At 37.4% G+C, this 23,598-nt stretch overlaps 1 protein-coding gene across 6 annotated transcripts in view; it reads right to left on the minus strand.

Annotated features, from left to right (window-relative positions):
• ZNF385B (zinc finger protein 385B) overlaps positions 1–23,598 on the minus strand; it is a 416,540-nt gene that overhangs the window by 121,473 nt on the left and 271,469 nt on the right. The gene's annotated exons all lie outside the window — the stretch shown is intronic.

The raw sequence follows: 23,598 nt of genomic DNA on the forward strand, positions 1-23,598 counted from the left end.
TACCTTCTGATGACACAGAACCAAATATATCCTAAAAGACTGACAAGTGGCTTTCTTTCACGTAATTTTTCTGAGTATCTCCCAGCTACTCAAAAACTACCACTCTGTCATGGTAAAATGGAAATAAAGAAAACTGACACCCATATCTCCCTTCTAACAAAGCAATTCAATTCTCTCAAAATATCTACTTATCCCAACAATTTGGAATTTTCAGTATCACTTATATGTCAAGGGATTATTCCCCCTTAGGTGGGCAACTATATCTTTTAAAATTGCTTTTTATTTCAAAGAGAAATGCATTCTCACAACAAACTTTATATTCTGTTAGACTAGAATAATTTATTTGCATTCTATTAGGTCTGAAGGATTTGTTTCCTTTCCCATGGATTTTTAGGTTTTTAAATAAAGATTCATATAGTTCAAAAAGACTAGAGCAGATGTCAATTTGATGTTGATAAAATTAATAGGTGTGTTTACACATCTCAACTCAGAAACCTAATTTCAGTTATATGGGGTATTATGGTAAAATTGAAGTTATACATGCTTGGAACTAAAATGATTTATTATTTACTCTCATATCTAATTAATTTAACTTTGCATCTAGTGGCATCTGACCATGTTGTCAGAATAAAGTATCTCATATATCCATGTTACACAGTGTGGCTATGACTGAATGGTTGTTTTGCTTATGCTAAGCTGATTGTCATTGATACTGATGAGTTAGCTTAGTGGGCATTTGAATGAATAAAAGAAACTTGAAATGACTGAAGCTTGCAAATGTCAGGAAGGATTTTGCACCTTTGGTTGTGCAACTTAGCACATTTGCTAACCACAGCCAACACTTTAGTGACGTACAGAAAAAATTATATTTATCCAAGTCCTGAGATTTAGTATATCTGCTTATGTCAGATTTGGACAGTAACTATCAGGGACAGGTAAACCTAAATGAATAATTAGATGCAGCAGACAAAATGGTAATTATAAAACCAGCTCTTAAAAATGGTACATTTTTTTTCCAGTCTCAATGATCTAAGTTATGAATAATAACAAAATAATATTCTAAATGAAACATAGTATGCTAGCTCTATACTTATTTCCCTCCAAATAACAACTGGGCACTCCTTAAGATTACAGTATAATTATAGTCATGGCTGTGGTTTTCACTTAAAAAAAGTCTTCATCTATGATAGCTCTCCCCTAAGAAACCTCTGCTCTGTAGAGATTATGCTGATGGCCTCTTCAAAATATCATTCTTTCATGAAGAAGTATTTCATTCTTTCTTACCTGCTGTTAAATCATGACTGATTCTTGGAGTATTTTTTCTAGAACATTTCCAGATCGGGAATACTAGTGCATCCTTGAACTCCCAAGCTCTTTATTTGTACACCTCACGTATTTTCAGTTTTGTTCAGTAGTACACAAAGTGTGGTCCTCAGACCAGCAGCATCAGCATCACCTGAGAACTTGTCAGAAAAGCAAATTCTGAGGCCTCGCTCCAGATCTACAGAATCATAAATGCTGGGGATGAGGCCCAGTAATCTGTGTTTTAGGCAGCCCCCTACATGACCTGAAACATGCTGATGTTTGAGAACCACTGGTCCATAGTGCAGGTATGTACTAAGAGCAGTGGGAGAATGGGATAAGGAACACTTAAGCCTCTATGGGGAAAACTACAGGAGAGACTGAGGCTCCACAGAGAGGTGACATTTAAGTGGTTATCTAAAAGATGAGAAGAGCTTGGATGGATCCAAAGGAGGCACCAGGCATCTCTTACCTAGCTAAGTCATCACCTTGAGTTAATGCAGCCCTGCCCTCTCTATAAGACCTTACCCTATCAATCATCATCTTTCTTTAGTCCGTCCATTCTCAAGGAAACAAAACTTGCTTCATTCTTGTTAGTGTCTTAGTCTACCAACTACTTGCTCTTACCTTTTAACTTCTTTTAGAGTAGCCAACCCTTCCTTTGTTTTTGTTTTTTATTATCCCCTCACTTTATAAACACTGTAATCTGGCTTATGATTTCTCTTGCAAAATAAAACTAGGGTTCTGAAGGCCTCTATCAGTCCTCCTTGACCTCTCTACCACTGGTAGAATATAATCCCATTTCTAAATTACCTCTTTTCCAAGCTCAGCTTTTGTATTTCGAACCTCAACTTTTGCATTTTCCCTCCCACCTGCATCCCATTGGCACCTCAAGTTTGATTGTACAAATTTAAACTACTTATCCCAGCCTCCCTGCCCCTATCCCCTCACCTCACTCCCTAAAGGATATTTCTTCTCTGCTGGTCTTTACTTCGTCACATGCAGACTCGAAAACTTGAAGCTGTATATTACTTCTCCCTCTTCCTTGTCCCTGAATCTAGTTAGTTTTATGACATCTGTCACCTCGTTTCCTTTTTCATACCCATTGCCATTACCTTCATTTAGGTCCTCATTAGCTGTTCACAAGCATAATTCCTTTATCATTATATTACCCTTGTAGTCAAATGAATTCTTTTTTTTTTTTTTTGAGACGGAGTCTCACTCTGTCGCCCAGGCTGGAGTGCAGTGGCCGGATCTCAGCTCACTGCAAACTCCGCCTCCCGGGTTTACGCCATTCTCCTGCCTCAGCCTCCCGAGTGGCTGGGACTACAGGCGCCCGCCACCTCGCCCGGCTAGTTTTTTTTTAGCCAGGATGGTCTCCATCTCCTGACCTCGTGATCCACCCGTCTCGGCCTCCCAAAGTGCTGGGATTATAGGCTTGAGCCACCGCGCCCGGCCTTCAAATGAATTCTTAAGAAGAACAGCTTAAATCAATCATTATCCTACTCAAACATCTCCTGCGGCTCCCCTCAGTGAGTTACAGGCTTTGTAATACCATACACCTGTTTAAATCTCTGCTACTCACCAGCTAGGAAACATTACATAAATTAATTGACTTAGCCCCAATTTTCTCAGCTGACAAGCAGGAATAAAATAGTAATCATATCTCTTGAGGAGCTCTGAAGGAAATAATACACGTAAATTCCTACCATGGTGGCTAGAGAACTGAAGGATTTAGTGAATGGTTAGCATTATTACTACTATCACCATAGAATCCAATTCCAATGCCACAGTTCAGCATCCAACACTATCCTCAAACTTAAATGAAAACTGTTTTCTCACACTTTATAAGATTTATTAAACCAAATTCTCTCTCAAGGGCAGGCCCCATATCTTATTTTTCTTTTTGTCTCTGGCCCCTTAGACATTGCCTTACACTTGGTAATTGCTACAGGAATGTTCACTGCATGAAGCACTAGCTGGTTCTTGTACATACACACTTTCTGAGTTCTATCACTTTTTTCATGCCGTCATGCCTTCCAGGATGCTCTTCCCTTTTTGTCTCCTTTTAAATTCTCTCCATTTTCAAGTGACACTTTAAATGCTATCTCTTCCAGGAAGCCTTCCCTCTTTTTTCAGAAGAAAGCATTTTGCTTTCCTCAGAATCTGCAATGCATTATATTTACATCTCCATTACAGTACTTAAGACTGTTGATAACCTGAAATGCATTTTATTTACATCTCCATTACAGCACTTAAGACTGTTGATTGTGTATTACTTGTGCATGTGTCTTCTTCCCCAAAGAGTTCTAAGCTCTTCTGGCTTAGAGACCAGATTTAATTTACTGCTGTTTGTCTAGGGCCCTGCCCAGAGAACGCACTTAATGAATGTGTTGAGTGAATGTAGGCGTAAGGGAAGGGCATCTGTGTTTTTAATATAAGAACTGTGCTGCTGCATACAACCTGATTAAAGGTTTTATTGTTCATTGATAATTATGATCATCTTCAAAGAGTACATGGATTATGAGAATTACAGAAACAAGTTTAAGACCTCTTATAAATGAAGTATGTTCCTAATTTTGGCTTAAAGGCTGTACTCTAGAATCCGGAAGCATTTTTCATGGAAATAATAATTCCTGGGATAGTCAAAAGCTTAATTAATTAAGCTCAAAAGCTTAATTAACCTGCAGGACAGCTGTGTAAGATACAGCATTGCATTAGCAATAGCACCTCAATGCCAACCCTACTATAAGGGGTCTTGAAAAGGAGTCAATAGCCTATGAGTGTTTATGAAGACACTCAGTCTTCCTTGCAAAACATAAAGCCGTGACTTTTGTTTTCTTTTTTATATTTTAAGACATACTCAGAAAGCCATATTCTGAAGCCAACTTAGTTGTGTATTCGAATGGTTACTTTTCATTGCCAGGATGAATGTGACCTGGTTAAAGAATTAATTTATAACTATCGATTATAAATTGTAAATGTAGAAAATGGACTATAAAGTCCACATATTCGAACACTCAGAAATAATTTTATTTTTAATTTACAATTCTAAATTATAGTTTTCATGTCTTCACTTTGGATTAATTTTAAATGGACTATGGCTTCTGATTCTTCAGCTTCAGTTCCTGCATCCGAATCCCCCTGACAAATGCATAATGACTTGTTGACAAATTTTTAATAACATTCACTGGGGAGGGGAACTGTTACTTTAGAGTAACTCTTGAGTGAGTAATTTTTTTTTTTTTTTAGACGGGGTCTCACTCTGTCACCCGGGCTGGAGTGCAGTGGTGTGATCTCGACTCACTGCAACCTCCGCCTCCTGGGTTCAAGTGGTTCTCCCTGCTTCAGTCTCCCGAGTAGCTGAGATTACAGGCACCAGCCACCACGCCTGGCTAATTTTGTATTTTCAGTCGAGACAGGGTTTCACCATGTTGGCCAGGTTGGTCTCGAACTCCTGACCTCAAGTGGTCCACCCGCCTCAGCCTCACGAATTGCTGGGATTATAGGTGCTGAGTCACCGTGCCAGGCCCATAATCTTTTTTAATGAAAAAATTATGGCCCTTCTAGTCATCTGAATTGCAATTTTGGATTTTCACAAGTTTACTTATTTAAAGCAGCAGGCAAACCTAGAAACAAGCTATCTGTGGGGGGAAAAAACACAAACATATTTTCACTGTTACTTTTGCTTCCACCATCACTAAGCTAGACATTATAGTAAATTGAAAACTGAGGTCACTGGTCCTAAAGGTGCTTTTCTATTTAGAGAACAAAAATAATATATCCAAAAACAATTAGAGACTAATACAAAGACACATAAAATTTAATGTAAATTAGTGGCATAGATATAGAAGTGGTACAGGACAGATCATAACGTCCACAGGGCAGGAAGCTTTGTTTCATTCACGAATGTATTCTAAGCACCAGGAACAATGCCTTGCACATATTGTCAGCTCAACAGCCACTGCAATCAAAGGAGAGACAAAAGTGGGCTAGAAGAGCTGGGGAAAGTTTCACTGTGAAGGCAGGACTTGAGCAAGACCTTAAAATATGTGACTCTTTGATTCCTCCTTAGCTTCCACCTACATCCAGACTATTGGGAAGTCCTGTTGTCTCCACCTCCAACATAGGCTGCAGATCTTCCTGCTTCCGTCCATGTCACTGTCACATACTAGTCTGAGATACCAACATTTGTCTGAACTGCAGTTAAGGGATCTTAAGGGCTCTTAAGGGATCTTATGGCTCTTAAGGGATCTTTCTGGGACCACTTATGGTCTCTGACATTTGGTTCTCACACAGCAGCCAAGCAAACTGTTTAAAAATACAAATCTGATCATGTCACTCCAGTGGAACAGCTTCCCACAGCACCTGGAATAAAATCAGACCCCTTGCTATGGCCTATAGTCAACACATGTTTAATTAAGCCCCTGCCTACTTCCAAAACCTCACCGAGTACTGCCTCTCCTCCCCAGCCCCCAAGATCTAAGCTTCCTTCCTCTCTCCTTCCCAGACACATCACATTCATTCTATCTCAGGCTTTTGCCTTTGCTGTTCCCTCATCATGAAACTCGCTGCTCCCATTTCAGTTGTGCCTCAGCTCAGTTATCACCTCAGTGAGCCCCTCCCTCTATTACACTGCTCTGTTTTATTTACTTCATGGCACTTATTTGTCTCTAAAATGACCATGTTTTACTCATTTACTTGTTCATTATCTCCTCTTACTAAAACATCATCTCCACAAGGGTAACAACTCTATTCCCAGTTTCTAGAGCAGGGCCAGGCCTATGGTAGGTACTCAATACATATTTGGAATGAATGAATGACCACACTTTTCCAGCATTTTCAAATGTGAAGATACTATTTTAGCATCAAATGGTTTCAAGGACTTCTCACATAGTATTAGTGTTATTTTTTCTCTCGGTATTCACTGACCATATTCAAAGCTGTTATGAAGTTAGCAACATTTAAAGTACAGTGGTATTTCATTATCACAGTAGGGTTGACATACATTTGGCAAAAATATGTTGAGTATGTGTGAGAAATGGTATTTATTCAATCTGTCAAATTGAAATCTATCAAACTTACTACACATTTCTATTCACAGGTACATGAAGATCCTCAGCCTACAGATGTCAGTGAAGCCATTAATTGATATTCAGATTTGATATAAGAAGATGGAAGGAATGGCAGAGGTCCTAGTTAAAACTTTCTTAAGACCAAGATAAGAAAAACTCTATTTAAAGACTTATCCTAAACTGAGGATAAACTAACTTATTTTCTAAACCATCTAACACCTAGAGTTTATTAGTCATCTTTACTCATTTGTATAACAATGTCTGACACTTACATAACATTTATTATGCACCAACACTGTTCTATACACTTATGTATATTAATTCACCTAATTTTCAAATTAACACAGTAAAGGAAGAACCTGCTATTACCTGCATTCTCTACATGAGGAAACAGGGCACAGAAAGACAAAATATCTTCCCCAAGATCCTGAAGAAGACACGCATCAGAGCTGGGGTTCAGTTCAAACGCATGTAGTTTGGCTCTAGAGCCCATACTTTTACCACTATGTTATGCTGCCTTGCTGATATAAGGAGGTATCATTTTTACACTAGTAAAATATCTCTTGTGCTATCCACAGCATAAAAGCAAAATTGCTTATCAGATGTCAGTTACTCCTAAATATGCATATTTTACTCTTAAACATTCTTAAGTACTATCTTCTTGATTACTGCCAAATAAGGCTCTGAAATACTTCACAGCAAGTAACTTTATGAAGCAGTTCTATATCATGTGGGAAATCATGAGGAAAATCTAAATCAAATACCAAATCTCACGGTGCCTTTAATATCACTGTGAAAACAGCATAATTTTCTAGGACACGTTGTGAAGGCTGAGGTGATAAGATAGCATATCTTAAAATGACTTGAAACAAAAAATGTATTTGTGAGCATATTCCCAAATCACCACAAATGTTCTGTTTTCACAGGTTATAACATGAGGACACAGAACTCACCTTAATATATAAGGTCTTTAAGTGTGCAAAGCACAGTGCTTTCTGCACAGTATTGGGTCAAGCTGTTTATGAAGAAAGGTCAATATTGGCTTATAGCACCAAGGTTATAGACATAGTCCAAGAAAGAATTCCAAATAAGACTTAGGTTGTTCTGTCATTCATATAAGGCCCTTCATTTATTTCCTCATTTAGTCCCTTCTTTTTGAAGAGATTAGCTGTCTTATGAAATGTGAATGAGTCAAGGAGGAGTTGACTATCCTGACCATATCCCATGTTATGCAACTTGACCCCTATGTAATAAATCTTCCTAGAAGCAGGTCTTTTCCAAATGGGGCCTGTCCTCACTATTCTCATGTGATACTTGGCAAATGAGGTATTCTGAGTCTGACTGGACACTTCTCTGCTCCTCAGCTGACAACTCTTTAATACAGATGTCAGCTGGAAAACTTTACTGGGCACGTAGGGGATCAGAACTTTTGAATCATGTCCAGCCAAGAGAGTCCATCATCTCTCAGCTCTCTGCTGCCCTGCCCCATCCCAACACCAACATGCAATTCCTACAAGTCCTCTGAGCTCTGATGGCACAGAACATGGGAGGGGGAAAGGATGGGCTCTCAACATGAAGCTGGTTCCTTTGTGAGTTCACAAAGGCAGAAAAATCTGTACATTTCTGTGATCTATTCTTTAATAAAAATTTTGGGGGCTTGGGAATAAATGTGAAGGAACTGAGGGCCTTTTATCATAGTGTATGTAGCCTTAGAGTCAGACCCCAGTTCAAATTTTGCTTTTACCATTTAATAGTGAAAAGACTTTGCAGAAGTGCTTATTCTCTGAGCCTCAATTTTCTCATCAGAAATAATACCTGTATTTTTTTAGATTTGGAAGGGGAAGGACACTTATACAATGCTTAACATAGTGTCTGGCACAGTGTGCGTTCAATAAATGGTAGTTCTCTCTTTGTTTCTCTGATTCTGAAGAGAGCCAGGTGTTTGGAGGCTGGCATTTAGAAATGCCTATAATATCCTCAACATATTCCATTTTTATTGGTTTTCCCTTTATTTTGGCTTTATGCCAGGGATTCTTAAATTAGGATCCATGGACCACCCCCTGTCCAGGAATTGTATGCAAATATTTGCAACCATGCTTATTTCTCAGAGAGAGGAATCAGAGTTAATCAATTCACAAGGGATTCTGTGATTCAAAGGGATTAAAAATGTCCGCATATGTTTCTGAAAAGTTACAAACAAACCGAATCTCTTTTTTTAAATCAAATTTTATTTTTAATGTACTAGAAGAGTCTGCGAGTAAAAGGGACTCTACAATGAATCTTTCTATAAAGCAAACACTTGTTTCATAAACTGCATATTTAATCCAGGTTTTTTCAGTTTTTGCGTACCACATTTGATTAAAGTAGAATATATAGTGATATTACATGCATAGTAGCTAACTTCCATGAACAACTTAAACACACCTTGTGGGGTCAAGTTCAAGTTCAGTGTACACTGAAAGAGAAAGAACTCCAGAAAGTCCTTGCTCTTAACTGGACAAAGTCTTCGTTATTCTCTGCTCCAAACATCTCATTTTATGGAGGAAGAAATTGAGGTTCTGAGAGGTTATGTGACTTGCCCAAGGTCATCACAATACTTATGGACAATGAGGAATAACAGCTGTAAAAATAATGACAGTGATTATGATGATGTTGACAGCACTGTGATCTATTGAGCATTTACTTAAGCTAAGCCTTTTTAAGACTCTAACCTCACATACTTTCACTGCAAGCCCGAAGGACGATTACCTCAATTCAGCAGATGAGGCACTCTGCCCAGGGCTCCATAGTCAGCAAAGGGACAACTGAGAACAAAATCCAGCTCACAACTCATAGCCCTGTTTTGGCTTTCCACATTGTGCTCTTAATCAGTACTTGAAACTGCTTCCCAGAACACGACAGAACAGAGAGTCATGTGGTCTTGAAATACAAACAATTAAAAGGTTAGTTAGCAAAGATTCAGTTACAACCTTTAAGTTCTATTCATATTTTCAGATGGGGTTTTACAAACACAATATTAGACAGTTCTTGCTAATGCTACACTTTCACAAATATACACTAGGAGTACAATCTCTAGAACAAGTCCAGATCATCTCCTGCTTGTAGTAGAGCTCTTAGACACAACCCTCCTACCCAGTTCTTAGGCCAAAGAGATCGGCCCACATTGTCTATGCCTTCCCTACCCCTCCTTCTAGACCACATGCTGGGTTCCTGGGATTCTGTAAGTCCATGCCCTAATGGCCCTCGGACTACTTCCAAGTCCTGTGTAGGTCTCTTTTCCAGATCCCTTCCTGTGAGGTGGGCAACACCTGTGTGGGCCTGGGAGTGGCCTTAGGGTGGCTATTTTCAGAAAACGTAGTTGGAGGTTGGCAGTGAGGACTAGGGTGTCTACCTTCTTGTTGAACAGGACAGGAGGTGGACCAGGAGCCACTTTGTGCTTCCATGTTCAGGCACAGAACTTTGAGGTGTCTAGGAATTCTAAAATAATACCTGGCCTTCTCAGATATTTATGAATAAAAAAATCCAAGTATTCAAACATCCAACTGACTTTCAATGATGGCTAAAAGCCAAATAGTGTACTAGGTGTTAAGTATATAATGATGGACCAGAAACTTTCAGTCCCTGCCTTCATGGAGCTAACTGCCTTGTGAAGGGTTCACTTGAACACACAGACATTTACGATACAGAGTGATAATGAGGCAATAGGAAAAATACTGATATGCTGAGGGTACATAATTCTTTCATAGGTGTCCAGTAAGACTTTTTTGAAAAAGTAAGGTCCAAGCTGAAAACCTGAAGAGTAGAATTTACCTAGGCAAAAGGGAATATGACAGGAGAAGAGGAAGAACTGATCCAGGTATGTTTTGAGAAAACTACACATAAAGCCAGACCTGGAGCCAGAATAAGCATGGTGTCCTGAATTGAAAGATTTTCAGTATTGACTAAAGTTTTCTCTGGGGTAAGAAATGTTCCTGGAGAGGTAAGCTGGGATCACCCCAATGCAGGTCCTATAAGTCAGGTTAATGTGCTTAGAATTGTCCTAAAGACAGTAAAGAGCCAAAGACAGATTTTAAATAAGGGCATGCCATGCTGAAGCTTTCAAGTTACGAACATCAGTGTTTGGAGAATAAATTATGTCTATGTGCAAGAGGAGCTCATGGCAAAGTCTGGGTGGGAAAAGAGAGGCTGATAGAGCTAAGGAGTCCAAGCAGAAGGCATCGTAGTAACCTATGTGACAGACAATTTGAGTATGAACTGAAGGTTAGGCGGTAGTGAGAAAAGAATACAGACAAAAGAGGACATGATAACTGATAACTGATAACTGATTGGAGACAGGACTAATATCCAGTGGACTATTCAGCAAGGCTTCCAGCTTGGGTAGGTGGAGGGGCCTGTCACGGAGAAAGAACACAGAAGGAGAGGTCAGCTTGGAGGGAAATGTTATTTCTAAGCTTGACCTGAAAACCCCTCCAACTCAGGGATTTTGGTTTTTACCTTCCCATACTACCACCAAGACTGAGGGTGCAAGGCCTGTGTGCTAGACTGTACGGGCCTCTCCTTCCCACTAAGCCCTGTTTATTCTGTACCACCAAAAAGAAGGGCAGACAAACAACAGCCATGAATAAAGGGAATTCTTAAATGAGGCTCTCATGTATAATTCCTCTGTCAAAGATAATCAGTTGTTTAAAATATGTGGCTATCATTAAAGTTACCAGGACTATTGAACAAATAATAAAGTAGTAGAATTTCCACAATTGTATTTGATTTTCAGGTATTTCAAATCTTATAGCAAGAATTCAGATTTAGTCAATACTTCAAGAATCTGTTCTCAAGTATTTGATGTTAACATAATAAATGTTGATATTTTAAAGTTGAAGAAAGTGACTTAGGAATGGCGAATTCATATCTTCTGTAACACATCTTTTCAGACTTTGCATATGCATTTCACAGTATATCTCTAGCAGCAATTAATCTTTATTAATAGATCTGAATTACGATCTTCTCTCAACCTCCAAGAATTTCACATGAAAAATTCCAGAAGAAAAATTTTAAGCAATAGCACTTAGACTTGGATGAAAGGAATAGTATAATTTTAATTTTTATTTTGCCAAAACACCAAACTGATATGCTAAAAATACTTTGTGAGGCCAGCAGCTATCAGGAAAAAAGAAAAACCAAAAAACAAAAAACTAAATGATAGGTTCAGTTTTTTTTTTGAAAATAAACTTTTCGAAAGTAAAATTTATCATTTTGCTCAATATTGATGAATATTTGTTGTATTTATTAGTTATATTATGTGCTGTAAAGTTAGGTCTTTTTAAAAATAAAAAATGTAGATTAAAAGCTAAATTTAAGAAAGTTACTTTTGAACTTTTTAACAATTGTGCTATGTGAATTTTTGAAGTTAAAAAAGTAGAAATCAATACTCTGTAAGGGAAAAATAAAAAACGGATGAGAAAGCTTTCAAGGGCTTCATAAATATTTTAAGTAAGCTCAGAGGAAAAAGACAAGTTGTGTGTCAGCAATGCCAAAGTTACTCAGATCTACTGCCTATGTGGCTTTGGATAAAAGTCTTAATTTTTTTACATTTCAGTCTCAGTGAATACGAGAACTAGAATAAAAAGAAACTCGCCAAAATGCCATAAAAATAAGGTTAATAATGAGCTCTGACACAACTTGATAAAAAGTATAGCATTATTATTATAATATCTATCTTATTTTCTCTTTCCACAGAATTGTATCCTGTGAACCAAAAGGAACGACTTTTAAAATCACTCCTTTACTGTAATGCTGTTTAAGATCCATAACAAACTCTTCACTCATGAGGAATGGGCAAATAAAAATTAACAATTTGAGGGTGCTTTAACAGAAGTATGACTCAGGCCTGGATTAAGGGGTTTGAATCCTGCACACAAACTGCATTTTACAATAGGGAAAACATAGGTAAACCACAATCTATTTGGGGAAAAACAAAACTGTACCTTTCTGTGGATAAAATACAGATCAGAAGTGATGCTAATCAGATAGGGAGTATTGTTCTTGCTCAGAACAATAAATGAACTCAGTACAATTAAATGAACTTTTCTGTTTATCCTTCTCAATATTTTTTAGGAGTCAGTGCAAATAACAAAGTAGAAAGTCTATGGAAGCAGAATCTAAAGTATCCCTGTTTGGCTCTGAGCAAGATATTTATCTGCTCTATCCTGAATAAGGAGCAGAGTGGGCTAAAAAATATCTCTGAGTAAACAATGACAAAATCTGCTGGGTAACCACTAAAATAATGAATATTGAAGCACTTGCGTTATAGTCAAATCAACTGTAGCTACTTACAGGAAAAGACAATTAAAAGCCACAAAGCCTATAAACAAACTAGATGGAAGCAATACTAAGGAAGTTAATCTGAAGTCATACTTGTACACTGAAGAAATTATATTCTTCACATAGCATAGATTGTGCACATTTATAAGTATGGACACAGCAACAGCTAACTACTGCCTTCTCTTAAGGTTCTGAAGAGTTAGGGAAGGAAGGAGGGATGTTAGGGAGTCAGGGCTTTACCTAAGGAGAGAAGCTCCTTGCTTCACTTGCTCTCTCACTCCTTCCTTCTTGAACTTCTTAAAGCCCTGCCTTCTAGGACATTTCTCTCTCTAGGCCCTCCTCTAGTCTCTCTAATCAAATTGTTTTCCCTTTTTCGAACTGCCTTTCTTCTTTCATTTCCGTGTATGTTGATGCTGCTCAGATGCCAACATCTGTCTTCTGCTGGTGGCCCTCTATCCTCTCCGGGTGGTCTCCCTGCCTCTCAGGGTATCATCTCTCTGCCAACGACTGCTACTCAGAGCTCAGGCCTCTACCCCAGGCCTCAGCTCTATATATCCAGATACCTGCTGGGTATTGCCAACTGGATGTCCCATAACCATGCTGAAAGCCAAATTTATCTGGGCTGGGAGAATTTGCTCTGCGATATGACAATAAACTTATTCATCCTGCGATAACAAAACATATATGTAGAAGAAGAAGTCAGTGCCAAAAAGTGAGAAAAAAAATAAAAACAAGATTTCATACAAATATTAACTATACCAGAATTACATGTTTCAACTATAGTTATAATGATCTGATTACAAATTAAATGTAACATAATTTGAACTTTAAGTTCAAATGAACGATAGCGCTTTGTTTGGTTGGGTTTGTTTTGCCCCTCACCAAATGTTAAAACCAGACCGAGAAGCAGAAGTCGAAATGCTATTTATTTGGAATTCTCATTGGCCTGCAAGCATTGCTCCTTTCCTTGGAAAGCTTTTCTTTCTACAGGAGAAGCTTTCAAAGGCCACTTGTCTGGGAGTGAGGCTCCATGTGGTAGCTGATTCTGCCTACTTTACTGCAGAATGCCAGACCCAGGGGAAGAATATCAAGAAGAAAAAAAAAGAAAGCAAAAGGGAGGAAAGAATTAATATAGTTCTCTCTCTACCAAAATTTCTGCATGAAGAATAAGTGTTAGTTATGCCCAAGTGTTTTGGTATTCTTAAAAGACTTTTGTTTTTTTAAAAGGGAGGTACCCATGTTTTTAGTTTATATTCTTGACCCAGTGCTGCTATAATGCCCATGGGATAGTTAAACATTTTAAAGTGCTACAAGATTTTCATTAAAAATCTATTAGAATTTCCTCATGGGTTCATTTTAAAAGTAAAGGTTGGAACACATTTAAATGATAATATGTTGCATAAAAACTTTAACTTGTTTCTTCCCTTAGATAACTCCTCTCCTCGTATTCTTTAAATTAGACGATGGCAACTCTGCCACAACACTTGCCCCCTGCCTCTCCTTTTCTTCCCACAGGCACACAGTTACGAGGTTTTACATTTGTAACCCTCCAATACGCCTCAAATCCATCTCTGCGACTGACTTCTGCCCTAGTTCAGACCCTCATCTCTTCACATCATTACTGGACTCCTTCACTCCAGTTTTAATCTCTTTGGATCCATGTCCCATGCCACTGCCAGAACAATATATCTAAAAATCCAAAGTGAACCACATCACTCTTGTGCTTAAAATCCTTTTTTTCCATTTATCCATTTGACACATAATGTCCTGAAGGTTAGGGCCTATGAGCCACATCTATGTGTGATGTTGGGAATGTGGCCTAAACAAGACAGTTGGGGTACCCATGCCCATGGAGTTTCACTTTCATCATGTCATTACACTATGGCCTATATGGTCATAAATCTGACTTTTCTATGCATCTTTAAGAGAGGAAGTATCTTTTTGACTCACTAAGGTTGGATGAAGTATTCCTTCACTTTATTCCTGTAATAGATATTCCACATCACCATAATTACTGCATTATATTGTGAGCATCTTTCTATAAGCACACAATCATATATCCAGTTCTGGACAAATATTTAATGACTAACAAATTTGAACATGATTCATAAATTCAATATAGTCTATAATGACTTCAGAGAAAACTGCTGGCAAGAGATACTGATAATACAGAGAGGTAATTCAGGGAAGAGACCAGGAAGCAGGAGGTGTTTGGATCTCATCTCTAAGCCATATCCACATAAGCTTATAAAATTCAGGCAGTTCAGCAAACACAGGGTAAGTCCAATTGATCATCTTGTTCCAGGAATCTCTGCTGCACTGCTTACCTCCTTGATCAAGGTGTTAATTAAGTATGTTATGATAAAAACCGGTCCTTTTGCTAGAGAAAGTTTGAGGAAAAATCTCATAACAGATGGCTTTAAGCATTCCTCAGATGAGATATAAAGAATCCAGAATCCAGGAGAAAACTGAATATGAAAATATATTGAGGCAGTAGAAAGTATCATTATCCACAAATGAATATTTATGGCATGGAGAAGAGCCCTGTAACATTGGGCTAATAGAGTAAAACCTAAGACTTTCCAGGAAGCTTTAGAACCCTCTATGAGAAAATAAGCAGGCCACCCAGGCCCAAATGGACTAAAGGGATCTCACTTTTTTAAGGTCAAAATTAGTGGGGAATAAGCCAAAACTATTTTCTGAGATGGCAGAATATTATTTTTTCCATTTAAAGCTACTTCTAGTTCTAATGAGAGTACTTGATATAAAGTTGAATTGTATCAGATATATAAATCTCACACTGAAACATAAAATTTCTCTAATAGCATATGCCAAATGTATACCTGAATATAGTTCCTTTCCTTCTGTAAGACCCATTATTGTAATTCTCTAATTATATAGTGTCAGCATCTACTTTAAAAAGAAACATTGCCCATGCATGCCAGTATGTTTCTGGTAGAAAATGTGATAACTGGACCTATGTTCCTTTATAATTATTAATCTTGGGGAAAAATAAAGTTAATTTAAGGGTGTATTAAAACCTTATACATTGCAAAACTTCTTATTCTTATCAGAAAAAACTATAATGGCTTTTTACAAAAGTTTGGATAATTATGTGTCAGTATTCCTAATAAATTATAATATGAATACTAGTTATGGCCATAGTAAGGAAAACAATGAATAAACTAATTGTTTACTGGTTTGTGCTGTCTTTACTAAAAAAAAAAAAAATACTGGTGGCTATGAATAAATGTCAATGTGTTTGCTTTTCTACAATTCTTCATAGGCTGATAATATTTAACTCTCATAATGTTTTTAAGCTAACGTATATCCATTTTTTATATTATGCAATCAGTAAGTATCTAAATAGGTTTTCCTTCCTTCACAATTACTGATTACTTAATCACATAATCATATGCTATTATTGTTGGCTAGACACCTTAAACATTAATCACTTTCCTCAACTAGTGACAGTACTCTGAATGTGGGATGTATATGTGTGTTTGTGCATCCATATACACATTGATAGATTCTTCAGATAATGTGTATATTTATGTATGTTGCACATTTAAGAACTATAGACTTCCATTCAGAAGCTCTAATTCATTTATAAATTCATTCAAATACTTCTTAAGCATCTACTACAAACCAGTGCCTGTGTTCATTCTAACTAAGACAGGGTCCCTGCTCTTAAGAGGTAGTTGGGAAAAGAAAACAAATATGTTACAAGGGCAATAAATGAGTTATGTCCAAGGTAATGAGTAACTCTTCTTTCTGAGTACACACTACAAGTTAAGCCATATCTTAAAACTGCAACAATTATACACAAAAGCAAACTAATGTAGTAGGCACATTCATCTTGCCCTCCCAAATCAAGATGGTTAGAGGATGTGTGTGGTGCCTATGTGTGTACAGTCACTCTGAGACTATGAGGCACAGAATGAAAATAATTTTGTTATAATCTACCTCACTCACATACACATTCATAGTTGCCAGATACTGAGAACCATTTTGGATCAACACAAGTCATTTGCATTATTAACTGCCAATCATGATGATGCTCAGAATTGAATCACTTCCATACCTAGTGGGAAACAGTTCTTTTGCCTTTTAAGGTCATTAGATTCTGTTCCTAAAGCTTGAAAGTCACAGTGGCCCTTCACTGTTTGTTCAGCTGATCACAAATCAGAAGTAATGACATTTACATTGCTAATAAACTTTGAATCAAGTGTTTTAACTCTTGGTTTGGTAGAGTTTCTTCTGCCTGAGAAAAACTTATTTGACCTCCTTTATGAAATCTGAACATTCTCTTACTTGTATATCCATAAACACACACTCATATTAAATCTAGAAGTGCATAAAATTCCCTAATTATTTCCATATGAGAATCAGAAATGATGTGCAAAACAAATTAAAATATATGTTGTTACTTTATCCTGACATACACAGTAAATTACCTGATAAATCTGGGAACATTAAAAGAGTACCTTCCAGTCATTATGGTTGACATAAGCCTATGGGACAATGACCTCTTATGTTGGGTTTGTAGAATTAGACTAATAGAAAAATACGTATTTTGATGGAGATTAAATCCTGGCTAATGTGGAGAAAAACTGAAAATTTTATTAATTAGGCTTTTCAGTATACCAAATTTCAAGCAGCTAAATCTTTGCTTCCTTAATATTTCTTTGATCACAATTATTAGCATATACTGAGTGTTACTGGCTTACTGGTGTGAGATTAAAAACTGAGAATACCAAACAGCTTCTTTTATTAATGAGAACAAAATGACCTCAATCTAAAGCAAGATAACTAAATGACCTCATACCAAAGTTAGATAACTAAAAAATCCCACTGGCTTGCTTAAAGTATAACTGATAGCTTTTTAAAATATCTGCTAATTGTTAACTGCTTTAATCTGTCGCTTGACCAAGCATGAATATATATATGAATACATATATAAATAAATATACACAGAGACAGATGTTGATAATTAAGATGCTCATATCTCAATAAAATCCATATTATAAATTTTATAACACTTATAAACTTGTAAAGTGTTTGGGGATCTGTCAATAGCTCATATAATTTAAATAATACTTTACCCTAAAGTCCAATAAAACATAAATTCAGAGTTAAATTTAATGAATAGGATTTGATATGTGCTTAAAAATAATAACCAACAATTTTGAACATTTTTCTATGTAGCAGATGCTTTGTTATTTCTATGTATTATATAATTTGATTTTCATTAGAACACTATAAGGTGGACTCTATTATTTGCATGTCACAGAGAAGATTGAGAAATTTTAGTGAGTTAAGTAACTTGCCCACTTACTGTTAATAAGTGACAGAACTTGGATTGAAACCAAATTTTAGTGGCTCCAGAGCCAAATTCAGCTACTGTGGTTTAGAAATTTGAAGCCCTGGAATGGAATCTCAGTGTTAATCAACTATTATTCCTAAGACCTTAGAGAAATCATTGAACATTCCAAACTTCAATTTTCTAATGTATGAAATAGAGCCAATGCAACATCCCAATCATTCTCACCAAATTACCATGAGGATTCAAGAAATAATATAAGCAAGAAAAATGCAGAGTGCTCTACAAGTATCATTTTATCACGTTTTAATTTCTTAACATTTTATAACTCCCAAGGTATTCTGTGGGTCCAAAAACTGACATTAAACCAGAGATCTCATTAGAAAAAGAGAGTTTAGGAAGCCACTAGTGCAATCTTCCACCATAGGAAATTTTAGGCAGGTTGCCCAGAATGGCATAGGGAAAATACTAGAAAAGACACTCACTCTTTGTGGATACCATAATAAATGAAAGAAAGACCAGCATTATGGACTGAGTATTTATGTCCCCCTTACCCCCATAATTCATATTTTAAAGTCCTAACCACCACGTGACTGTATTTGTAGACAGGCCAGGAGGCCAGGTGAGAAGGTGATAAAGGTCAAATGAGGTAATAAAGGTGGGCCCTAATCTAATAGGGCTAGTTCCCTTATAAGTAGAGAAAGAGATATCAGAGCACTCTCTTTTTAACATCGAAGGACACAGTGAGAAGGGGGCATCTGCAAGCCAGGAAAAGAGCCCTCACCAGAAACTGAATTGGCTGAAGACTAGTTCTTGGACTTCTCAGTCTTCAGAACTATAAAAAATTTGTTAAGCAAGTCTATGGCATTTTGTTACAGCTGCCCAAGCAAACTAATATAGCTGGTATCATGTTCACCCATCATGTTGCAAAGAGCAGGGCCAACTGAAACCTGTCGAGCTGCCAGCTGGGGAGCAGTGTGGTCTGACAAATCACATGAGGGGCTGACAACCTGGAGTTGTGGCCTATGGAATGTAAGAATGTCTGTCCTAGGCAAGGTTAGCATGAATGGGGCTCAGTATAAACTACTTTCCCTGGAATGAAGCTGTCCAAGTTCAGCAGGTTACTGTAAATATCCTTAGGAAACAATTAAACCAAACCAAGAAAAATGAAAATAGATCCTTAAAGGTACAGTCCCATGTATGTAAATACAAATTATGGCAAAAGCTTAAAACTGAATCCATGCAAAGAGTAGACAGGAGCAAAATTATGATTACAGAATTTACAACTGTGCAACAAAAGAATTTCTACATTAATAATAAGTAACAGTTTACTTTGTATCTTTCCTTTTTTACCAAGCATGGTTCCTTCTAAATCTACTAGAGTTTCCTGATCTAGAAGGGAAACTAGTTGTTACATATAAAAACTAGTACACTTAAAAAAATTACTTCTGCAGCTTATTTTCCTTAGGATGAATAGAAGATCTTATTTTTTTGCAAAGCTGTGTTTTAATTTACAAGAAGATGAGCAATTTTCAAATGCAAACATAGTTTCCTAGGAAGGTCTATCCTTAATTATGAGTGATTTAAAAGTCACAGTTGGCAAAACGTTTCTCCTTACCTATTCCTTTCACACTAATTATCTTCCAGGTGATTTAATGAGAATGTCATTTGCTGAGCATTTATTCCATGTGAGGCACTACTCTAGGTACTTGTGGTAGGCACTGCTGGTTGTCTTTCCAATCTCCAAAATACTAGAAGTATGAGCTCAGCAAATTGCTTCCCAGCTAAAGAAAGCATTTCCCAGAATTCCTTGCAGCTAGCTGGGTCCACATGACTGGGTTCTGGCCAATGGGATATGAGTGGAAGTGATAACTTCCAGGTCATGCCCTTGGAAAGAAAGGTGTGTTTCCTCCATTTTTCCTTCCTGTAATCTGGAATGTATAAGTGGTAGTGACTTAAGCCTGTAAAAAATAATTGCACACCAGAAGTGCCTAAGCAAAAAGATGGAGTAGACTGGACTCCCAATAAACTGTAATAACATTTCTGAATTGTTAGGTGAGACAAAAACAAGCCTCTGATTTATGAAAACCATTTTATTATTGAGCTCTTGTTACAGTAAAATACCCTGTATTTTCATTAATAGAGGACTGTATATATGCCTTGTAAGGTCTCACTACTCCAATTTTACTAGCAAATTTAGGCTTAGAGAGATTTTAAAACTTCCTTATAACCACTTTGGTAGTAAGTGGTGAGGCTGGTTTTTAAATCAAGTACCTTTCCCATTAGATCTTTTATACACTAATAGAGAGAAAATGACTAATTTATAAAAAATTAGAACTGTGCAGTTTTCAACCCCCGATCTATTAATCTCACAGGATTATAAAAAGACTTCAATTTCCTTGGATTAGCATTAGTGCTACAAACCCTTATTTTTCTAATAAAGTGTCTAGCACTTGGTTACCATCTCCTCCAGGACTTATATTTCATAAAATGTTCCATTAGGAAAATTAAGGAGAAAAAGTATGCTGATTCTCCTGGAGTATGAAATGGAGAGCTGCTAGTCAGGATGCTAAAATAATTTACAGAATAATATACTAAGCACACACGATAACTCAGAAACAGATCAGAGGGGGTTTTGTGAGTGTGCACTGTCTTCCCTGGTATTATCTTTAGGTACTCCTTTAGTTCTTGAGGAGACATCAAGGAACAAATTAGACAAAGTCCCTACACACATAGAGATTATACTCAAATGCATCCACTATAGATAATGCCCTACAAAAATTAACAAGTTTTCAATGTGTGTCAGTAATTTGCATTTTAAAAATAAACTTTATAATTTGGAATAATTTTAAATTTATAGAAAAATTATAAAGGTAGTACAGAGGGTTCTCATTTCCACTAATGTTAAAATCTTATGTTATCACATTTTTTTTTTTTTTTTTTTGAGATGGAGTTTCACTCTTATTGCCCAGGCCGGAGTGCCATCATGCAGTCTCAGTTCACTGCAACCTCCGCCTCCTGGGTTCAAGCGATTCTCCTCCCTCAGCCTCCCGATTATTTGGGATTACAGGCATGAGCCACCTTGCCCAGCTAATTTTGCATTTTTAGTAGAGACAAGGTTTCACCATGTTGGTCAGGCTGGTCTTGAACTCCTGACCTCAGGTGATCGACCTGGAAGGTTCTTTCAAAGAGAGGAGGCATTACCTTCTTCACCCTGTCCTGTAGTCAGTTGCTTTCCACATAGAAGTGACAGGCATTTTGAGTACCAAGGTCACACTTTAGGCATAGTAAAATGTTGAGGCTAAAAAGGGCTGGGATTTCTTAATGACTCTGAGGAGTCGTCAAATCAATCCTGTATTTCAGACCTCCAGACTTCTTTTATGTGGGAGAAAAATAAACTATCAATTTAAGCCATTATTATCAGGGCTCTGTTTCTGTGTCAAGTTCAATTTCTAACTAATATAGAGAGTTTGGAGAAGAGGCAGAAGGAAGTAACATTTATTGAGGCCTTGCTATATATCAAGTACTTTATATATTTTAATTTATGTAATCATCAAAACAACTTTATGCTTATTAGTTGAGAATATTGAAGATTAGTGAGGCTAAGATACTTGCTTAGGGTTATATAGGTCAGTTTTGAAACTAAGCCAGAATTTAAACCAAACTTCGCTTTCCCATAACAGCATGCTGAAGTATCTTGCATATAATAAATAGGTACTCAGACCTATTATTGGTTACTAGGAATGGATACAAACATGTACATTGTTATGCCTCACTCAACAAGTAATACAGGTAAATATCTAAATAAATACAATTGCATACACTTAAACAGACAACAAAATAGAGACACACATCCATAGTTTGGGTCCTCCTACTATCCACATGATCAGCATCTCAAACAGTGGAATTGGCATCAGGGCCATTTCAGGAGTGAAACCTCAGATCTTACTGCCCTCAGTGCACATATAAATTATATGTTTTCTCTCTGGGCCAGAATGAAAAACCATTCAAACCATCCATCAACATACCCACTCAGTTTATACATTCATATTTACTGAGCATCTACCATGTGCCAAACAACCTGCTACTTGTTGTGTACACATTGTTGAAGACGACATAGTCCCTGTTCTCCAAAAGCATATCGTCTAGTGGGAGAAACAGAAAAATAAGTAGGTAATTACAATAGAGCACAGGTTTTCAACCTTGGCATTAATGACATTTTGAACTGAATAATTCAGTGTTGTGGGGTGCTATGCACTGTAGAATATTATAGGGATGTAGGTAGTATCCGTGGCCTCTATCTACTAGATGCCAGTAGCATCCTGATCCCTTGTTATAACAAAAAATGTCTCTAGACATTGTCAAGTGTCCCTGGTGGAGCGGGGGCGCAAAATCATCCTCCTACCACCTATCCTCTCACCACCTGAGCAATTGAGAACTGCTGCAATGCAGTATAAAATACTACAAAATGACAAAAGAAAGACAGGCATTGAACAACATGAGTCTAGGGACAGGAAAGTTTTCTGAAGGAGGGAACACCTTCACAAAGGCCTGAAAGTTCCACACAATTCAGCCAGATGAAGAATATATATGTTTCATATGTGTATCAGGAAGGCCTCTGAGCACGTGCAAAGACTCAGAGTTTATAATGACTACAACATATCTGGAGGATTAAAGGTGGCTTAGAAGGCATGGATTGTGGAAGTATGCATGAGGGAAGTAGGAAAAGCTACGTAAGTCTACTGAGGAATGCAGAGGAGAAGAAAGAAGGGGTTCAGTTTTGGATATGTAGAATTTGAGTTGCCTGAGGGACAACCAGGTGTAGATGTCCAAAAGACAGTTAGATTTCCATTTCTGAAACATAGGGGCATGACTCAGGCCAGAAGAATGAGCACCACCTACACATAGATGCCATATGTATAAATGAAATGACCCAGGGAGAGTGCAGTGTTTGAATGAGGAGCCCATGGACCTGACAGTGACAAGGGAGACAGAGGTGAAGGAAAATCAGGGCAGTCCTGATGTCACACACAGAGAGCAAATGAGGAGAGTTTCATAACATAGCATAAAGGTCAAGTAAGATGAGGAGTGACACACATCCACGGGATTTGGAAATTAGGGAGACATTGGTGACCCTTGCCAGAAGTACCTTATTGGTATGTTCTGGGTGGCAGCCAGCTTACAGTGGGCTGGAGTGAATGGGATGGGATAAAAGAGAGATACTTTCAAGACATTTGGCAGAAAGTAATGGAATGATGTAAAGACAGCGCTTATGGTAGGATAAGAAACAAATGTGCCCCAAGTAAAAAAGGAAAACATTGGCATGAGTTCTGTCTTCAGGTTATGTGGATGCTGTTTATAGGCTGCTCTTGTTTCTGGCTCTCGGAGTCTCCTGGGTATTTATATTGACCTACCTCATGGAATTTCTGAATGTAAGCACCAATGGATTGTGTTTGCCTTTTAACAGAACACCACATGATTCCGGGTATCTTTATAGTACCTATTTACTTGCCTACGGTATGTCTTCTAAATGACAAATTAACTTTAATACCTGACTCATTCTGCACTACCGTTATAGGG

The sequence above is a fragment of the Macaca mulatta genome, chromosome 12 (assembly GCF_049350105.2).
Source record: "Macaca mulatta isolate MMU2019108-1 chromosome 12, T2T-MMU8v2.0, whole genome shotgun sequence".
Classification (NCBI taxonomy): Eukaryota; Metazoa; Chordata; class Mammalia; order Primates; family Cercopithecidae; genus Macaca; species Macaca mulatta.